Here is an 8,000-nt window from a genome sequence, read left to right as displayed (position 1 = left end):
AGAGATCAGAACCAGTGTAGGTATGCTTTCAACCATTGCATGGCATAGAGATTGTGTTCACCTGTATCCAGGATTACCAGAGATCAGAACCAGTGTAGGCATGCTTTCAACCATTGCATGGCATAGACGTTGTGTTCACCTGTATCCAAGATTACCAGAGATCAGAACCAGTGTAGGCATGCTTTCCATCATTGCATGGCTCAGAGGTAGTGTTCACCTGTATCCAAGATTACCAGAGATCAAAACCAGTGTAGGTATTCTTTCCACCACTGCATGGAACAAAGGCCGTGTTCACCTGTATCCAAGATTACCAGAGATCAGAACCAGTGTAGGCATGCTTTAAACCATTGCATGGCACAGAGGTGGTGTTCACCTGTATCCAAGATAACCAGAGATCAGAACCAGTGTAGGCATGCTTTCCACCATTGCATGGCTCAGAGGTAGTTTTGACCTGTATCCAAGATTACCAGAGATCGAAACCAGTGTAGGAATGCTTTCCACCACTGCATGGAACAGAGGTGGTGTTCACCTGTATCCAAGATTACCAGAGATCAGAACCAGTGTAGGCATGCTTTCCACCATTGCATGGCACAGAGGTGGTGTTCACCTACATCCAAGATTACCAGAGATCAGAACCAGTGTAGGCATGCTTTCCAGCACCGAATGGCACAGAGGTGGTGTTCACCTGTATGCAAGATTACCAGAGATCAGAACCAGTGTAGGCATGCTTTCCAGCACAGCAGGGCACAGAGGTGTTGTTCACCTCTATCCAAGATTACCAGAGATCAGAACCAGTGCAGGCATGCTTTCATCCATTGCATGGTACAGAGGTGGTGTTCACCTGTATCCAAGATTACCAAAGATCAGAACCAGTGTAGGCATGCTTTCCACTACCGCATGGCACAGAGGTGGTGTTCACCTGTATCCAAGATTACCAGAGATCAGAACCAGTGTAGGCATGCTTTCATCCATTGCATGGTACAGCGGTGGTGTTCACCTGTATCCAAGATTACCAGAGATCAGAACCAGTGTGGGCATGCTTTCATCCATTGCATGGTACAGAGGTGGTGTTCACCTGTATCCAGGATTACCAGAGATCAGAACCAGTGTAGGCATGCTTTCATCCATTGCATGGTACAGAGGTGGTGTTCACCTGTATCCAGGATTACCAGAGATCAGAACCAGTGTAGGCATTCTTTCCACCACCGCATGATATGATATGATATGATATGGCATTTATAACGCGCCTATACACAAGTGTTTCAAGGCGCGACGAGGCAAGGGGGGGGCAGAGGGAAGACAGACAACGATCCTACTAGGCCAGGTGTCATTCAGATCGCGCAAGTGCATGAGAAGGGGGGGAAGAGTGCAAGGTGGGGGTGCAGGGGAAAAGTGCAGTACATGGGAAATAGAATAAATAAGTGGAAGTGCCCTCCTTTAGACACGTTATACGATGAATATGCTCACGTCTTTCACTAAAGCCAATACACCCGTCATTGTCCTGGGTGACTTTATTATATACCGCCCTCCTTTAGACACGTTACACTATGAATATGCTCACGTCTTTCACTAAATCCAATACACCTGTCATTGTCCTGGGTGACTTTATTATATAACGCCCTCCTTTAGACATGTTATACTATGAATATGCTCACGTCTTTCACTAAAGCCAATACACCCGTCATTGTCCTGGGTGACTTAATTATATAGCGCCCTCCTTTAGACATGTTATACTATGAATATGCTCACGTCTTTCACTAAAGCCAATACACCCGTCATTGTCCTGGGAGACTTTATCATATACCGCCCTCCTTTAGACACGTTATACTATGAATATGCTCACGTCTTTCACTAAAGCCAATACACCTGTCATTGTCCTGGGTGACTTTATCATATACCCCCCTCCTTTAGACATGTTATACTATGAATATGCTCAGGTCTTTCACTAAAGCCAATACACCTGTCATTGTCCTGGGTGACTTTATTATATAGCGCCCTCCTTTAGACACGTTACACTATGAATATGCTCACGTCTTTCACTAAAGCCAATACACCCGTCATTGTCCTGGGTGACTTTATTATATACCGCCCTCCTTTAGACATGTTATACTATGAATATGCTCACGTCTTTCACTAAAGCCAATACACCCGTCATTGTCCTGGGTGACTTTATTATATACCGCCCTCCTTTAGACATGTTATACTATGAATATGCTCACGTCTTTCACTAAAGCCAATACACCCGTCATTGTCCTGGGTGACTTTATTATATACCGCCCTCTTTTAGGCACGTTATACTATGAATATGCTCACGTCTTTCACTAAAGCCAATACACCTATCAGGGTCCTGGGTGACTTTATTATATACCACCCTCCTTTAGACATGTTATACTATGAATATGCTCACGTCTTTCACTAAAGCCAATACACCCGTCATTGTCCTGGGTGACTTTATTATATAGCGCCCTCCTTTAGACATGTTATACTATGAATATGCTCACGTCTTGCACTAAAGCCAATACACCTGTCATTGTCCTGGGTGACTTTATTATATAGTGCCCTCCTTTAGACATGTTATACTATGAATATGCTCACGTCTTTCACTAAAGCCAATACACCTGTCATTGTCCTGGGTGACTTTATTATATACTGCCCTTCTTTAGATATGTTATACTATGAATATGCTCACGTCTTTCACTGAAGCCAATACACCTGTCATTGTCCTGGGTGACTTTATTATATACCGCCCTCCTTTAGACACGTTACACTATGAATATGCTCACGTCTTTCACTAAAGCCAATACACCTGTCATTGTCCTGGGTGACTTTATTATATAGCGCCCTCCTTTAGACATGTTATACTATGAATATGCTCACGTCTTTCACTAAAGCCAATACACCCGTCATTGTCCTGGGTGACTTTATTATATAGCGCCCTCCTTTAGACATGTTATACTATGAATATGCTCATGTCTTTCACTAAAGCCAATACACCTATCATTGTCCTGGGTGACTTTAATCTTTGGGCTAATGATCCCATGGATAAAAAAGCTACCTCCCTTCTGCTAGCACTGTGCTCTATTGGATTCCCTGCCCTCACCCATAAGGTAGGACACATTTTAAATTTGGTTTTGACACACTGGGCTTCATTCCGAGTCCGGCGGTACCCTGCCGGTGCTACCGACGTGTTTCCGCCGGACTCTGAATAAATTACTGGCGTCTGACCTCCCCGTGCCACCGGCTCATTCCAAGTCATGTGGCCCAAGTTCAAGCAGCTTGTGGATACACTATTAAACTGCTCAACTATATTCATCCATACATTTCTCCAAAAAACAGTGCCCTTCCGGCTACAGCTCTGATTTACTCCCGTCTTGATCATGGTAATAGTCTTCTTGCAGGAACCTCCAAAGCTAACCTCAATGTGCTTCAAGTTGGTCAGAATCGAGCCGTAAGAGCCATTTTCGGTCTCTTCAAAAAGATCATGTAACTGAGGCCAAACGGGAACTCCATTGGCTGCCAGTTAAACATCTGGTCATGCACAAGATTCTATCATTGACCTATAAATGTTCTAACAAGCACTCTGCACAACATCTATGCGATCGGCTGACTCCTCTTATGTCCAGCCATCCCCAATGCTCATTTAATACTACAAAACGTACACAGCCAAGATTCAAGCTTACGAGATTTGGTGGTACAACATTTGATGTTCAAGCACAAGCAGCCTGGAACAAGTTAACCCTTCATCGCGGGCAGGAAAATTCACTCACCTCCTTTAAAAAGGGTGTTAAGACCTTTGTCTTCAATTTGGCTCCTTATTAAAGCTTAGGTTGGCCTTTCCTCCATGCCAATCCTGCTCTTTATGTCTTAAGTCTTGTACATAACTATGTGCGCTTTGAGGCCCACAGGCAATTTTGCATGCTACAAAAACTATAAATAAATCAAATAAATAAATAAATATGTGCAGGAGGTGGAGAGGAAGAAGTGCAGGAGTGGGGTGCTCAAAGGGAGGGGGTGAGCAAGTGCTGGGGGGGCCAAGACCACAAGTTCAAGGGGAGATAGTGGGGAATGGAGTATGAGTGCAGTGGACAAGGTGGACCAGGTTAGGGCAGTCTAGGGAAGGGTGCCCAAGGGCAAGTGCTGGCAAAGATTGCTGGGAGGAATGGTAGGTGGGTGGTCTGGCCCCTGTATGACTTTGAAGGGACCAGGCCACAGTAGCAGCGGCAGAGGGACATTTGCACAGGAAGGGGAGAGGGAAGGAAGCAGAAAAAAGGAAAGTCTTGAAATGTTTCCAGAACTTAAGTATATCCGGCTCAACTCTGAGAGGGGCAGGGAGGTTGTTACAGAGGGAAGTACCAGCTGAGGAAAGGGATCTACCTTTCAATCTCTGCTTGGTGAAACGTTTGACCTGCAGAGAGTTGGAGCTAGAGGACCGAAGTACTCTAGCTGGGAGGTATTTAGGGAAAAAGGCTCGATGTAGAGAGGTCCCAGGCCCCAGACAGCCTTGTGGATGATGCAAAGGGTCTTGAATTGGATCCATGTCGTCACCAGGAGCCAGTGGGGAGATTTTAGGGCTGGAGAGATGCGGTCCCTGGGCTTGAGGCCAAGGATAAATCTTGCAGTCCTATTATGGATTAGTTGAAGGGGACGAAGCGAGAAAAGGGGCAGATTGAGGAAGAGGCTGTTGCAGTAGTGCAGCCTAGAGAGAATCAGGGCTCTGGAGATGTTGAGCTTCTGGGGGAAGGTGAGGAAAGGTAGAATGCCTCTGAGATGGGGAAGCTAAAAGTTGGACTTCTTGGCAAGGTCCGTGACGTGTGGAAAGAGTTTTTGCCTCACAGGTGGCTGAGGGGAGAGGGCCCAAAGGAGGGTTGGCCAAGAGTGGGGGAGGGTGGGGCAAGGAGCAGGACCTCCCAATTAGAAGGATCGCTGTCTTACTGGCATTAAGGCAGAGATCATTGACAGAGAACCATGCCTGAATAGCAGGCAGGAAGTCAGGTATGAGAAAGGAGAGGAGGCAGAGGGTGGCAGATTAAAGGAGAGCTATGTGCCGTCTACATAACACTGGAAATGAGGGGAGAAGGTCGGGATCAAGTGGCCCAGAGGGGCTAGGTAGAGGTTGAAGAGCCATGGCGATAGGAGAGAGCCCTGAGGGACGCAACAGGTAGAGAGTGAGGTGGAACAGAGAAAAAGAGCCATTGGCACTTGGGATGGTCTGTCTGAAAGGAAGGAGGTCAGCCACGCCAGTGTCCTGTCTGTGATGCCTAAGGTATCAGGGAGATGATTTATGAGGATGTAGTTGTTGACTGTGTCAAAGGCAGAAGAAAGATCGAGCAGGATAAGAACAGAGGGAGTGCTGGAGTCCAAGTTAGAAAGTAGGTCGTCAAAGGTGTTCAGGAGAGCAGTTTCCGTACCTCTGGATGACCTGAAACTGGATTGGCGGTCACGGAGGCAGTCAGCCCTTTTTGTGTGGAGGGTTTGTTGGGGGATAACCAGATTCTCCATGAGTTTGCCCAAAAAAGGGGTGCGATAGGGCGATAGTTAGCCGTGCAAGAAGCGTCAGCAGATTACTTTTTTAGGAGAGGGCGCACAAGAGATGGTCACACCAGAGCTGTCTCATTCTGCACTGTTATCCACACTGGATAAAGGGTGAATTCTTTCCAATGGTGATATTTCGTTACGTTTACGATGGATAAATACAAGTATTACATGACATTGCAGATAAAGGGTCTGTTTTCAGCGATTTTCATTTAGGGTGGCCAACCATCCCGTATTTTGCGGGACTGTGACAATTTAGTGAGATGGGTCCTGCATTTCGCACAGAGCCTGCCCGGGGCTGTTAAAGGTCCCCACTTACCTCCTTTGCAGAAGGATGCGTTCTCTTAATCCTTCCCAGCTGAACTTCAAACTGTTTCTTGTGATAGTTCACCCCTGTGGGAAGCACAGCCGCTCCCCCTGAGGTTTGCTTGGTGTTATCAAAGCATGACAGAAAGAGCTAGTAAAGGTTGCTGGTCCAGGCACCCTGTGCCTGGGGAAGGACTGTTGTCCCCTAGGATGTGCAAATGCTGGCTGATGATAGGAGGGCCACATAAGACTGCACGCTGCGTGGAATAATGCCCCCTGCCAATGACGCCCTCACACTGCAGTGCCTTTTATTTCACTCTGGATACAGGTTTAAAATCCCAATGAGGTTGTTTAGATTCACGTTTGTGTCCAGGCTGCTACTGGAATTTGCCATTTAGCAGGAAGACAATCACAGCTATAATCACACTCTTTTGCTCTCGCATGTTTTTATGACAACCTATGGTTTGCCTCTTAAGTCATGTGATGATGTAAATACAGATGCAGAATATGGGGGTGCAGGGCTCTTGCTGTGCACAGAGCCTTGATGATTCTAATCTAACACTTCAGTTCCCTGTGTGCAGAACAGTCCTGCAGGCTGGGAAGTTTAGTTACGTGTGGCAAGCATGCACGTGTGTGAGCGTGAATGTGCAGAACAGTCCTGCAGCATACTTGCCAACCCTACCGATTTAGGCAGTAGGATACCGCTTTTTAAGCAGTCCTACCACCTACCGATTTTTTTAGTTAAAAAAAAAAAATTGATCTTTTTTTTTAAAATATTTTTTTTTTGTCCACGCCAGCTCGGGGGAGTCTTTCAAGGGCTCCCCCGAGCTGGCGTAGTGGGAGAAGGCACGGCATGCAGGCTTTTGATGTAAAAGGCGCCCACGGCGGTGGGCTAAGGGCGCCCCTCCGCCGCGGGTGCCTTTGACAAAAGACGCCATTAGCCCCCCACCACGCTAGCTTGGGGGAGTCTTTCAAGGGCTCCCCCGAGCTGGCGTGGTGGCAGAAGGCGTGGCAGGTGCCTCATTGTCATTGAATGCACCGTGGCGGCGGGCTCATTCAATGACAATGGGCTGCTGACGCGCCCTATTCCTATCATTACCTCCTCGCCTGACTATTTTTGAAACTTTAAGATTCCTACAGATTTTTGGTCACAGAATGTTGGCATGTATGCAGAGCAGGCTGGGAAGTTTGGTTATGTGTGGCACGCATGCACGTGTGTGTGCACAATGCCTTCAGCACTAATGTTATCATAAAGGTGGAAATGGGGGGGAACCCACGTGCGCAAAGGACGCTGCGTGGAACCAGGCAAAGTGCTAAATGCTCGGGATCCACTTCCTGTAAACTAATGTGTGTTGTTGCCCCCCCATAAATCATCCATTGCTTTATTGATTGCAGGGAACCTCGCACCATGCGCTCCCACCACCTGAAATGCGGGGGGGGGGAGAGGAGTAAAATGTTAATAAACGTGACGTCATTGAATGTGCGATTGAGTGAACCCCGGTGTATGACACGTCCTGATTGGTCATTACTGAGGGACGGGTTCGCGCAAGAAAGCAGACGCATGCGCAGAGTGGATAGACTCGGCTCACGGGGAAGAGCATGCGCAGAATGAATCACGCGACAGTGATAGGCTAGGAGCATGCGCAGAATAGAAATAGATTTAACTATTAGGCTAGGAGAATGCGCAGAGTAGAGATAGGTTTCCTGATAGGCTAGGAGCATGCGCAGAGTAGAGATACCTTTACTGTTAAACTAGGAGCATGCGCAGAGTAGAGATGTTCCCTGATAAGCTAGGAGCATGCGCAGAGTAGAGATGTTCCTGATAAACTAGGAGCATGCGCAGAGTAGAGATGCCTTTCCTGATAAGCTAGGAGCATGCGCAGAGTACAGATATTTTTCTTGATAGGCTAGAAGCAAGCGCAGAGTAGAGATACCTTTAACTATTAGGCTAGGAGCATGCGCAGAGTAGAGATAAGGCGCCTGAGAGGCTATGAGCATGCGCAGAGTAGAGATAGAGCGCCAGAGAGTCTATGAGCATGCGCAGAGTAGAGAAAAGTTTCCTGATAAACTAGGAGAATGCGCAGAGTACAGATAGATTTCCTGAGAGGCTAGGAGCATGCGCAGAGTAGAGATAAGGTCCTGATCAGCTAGGAGCATGCGCA

Source organism: Ambystoma mexicanum, chromosome 6p (genome assembly GCF_040938575.1).
Source record: "Ambystoma mexicanum isolate Mex_15411 chromosome 6p, UKY_AmexF1_1, whole genome shotgun sequence".
NCBI lineage: Eukaryota > Metazoa > Chordata > Amphibia > Caudata > Ambystomatidae > Ambystoma > Ambystoma mexicanum.
This window is presented reverse-complemented; position numbering follows the sequence as displayed.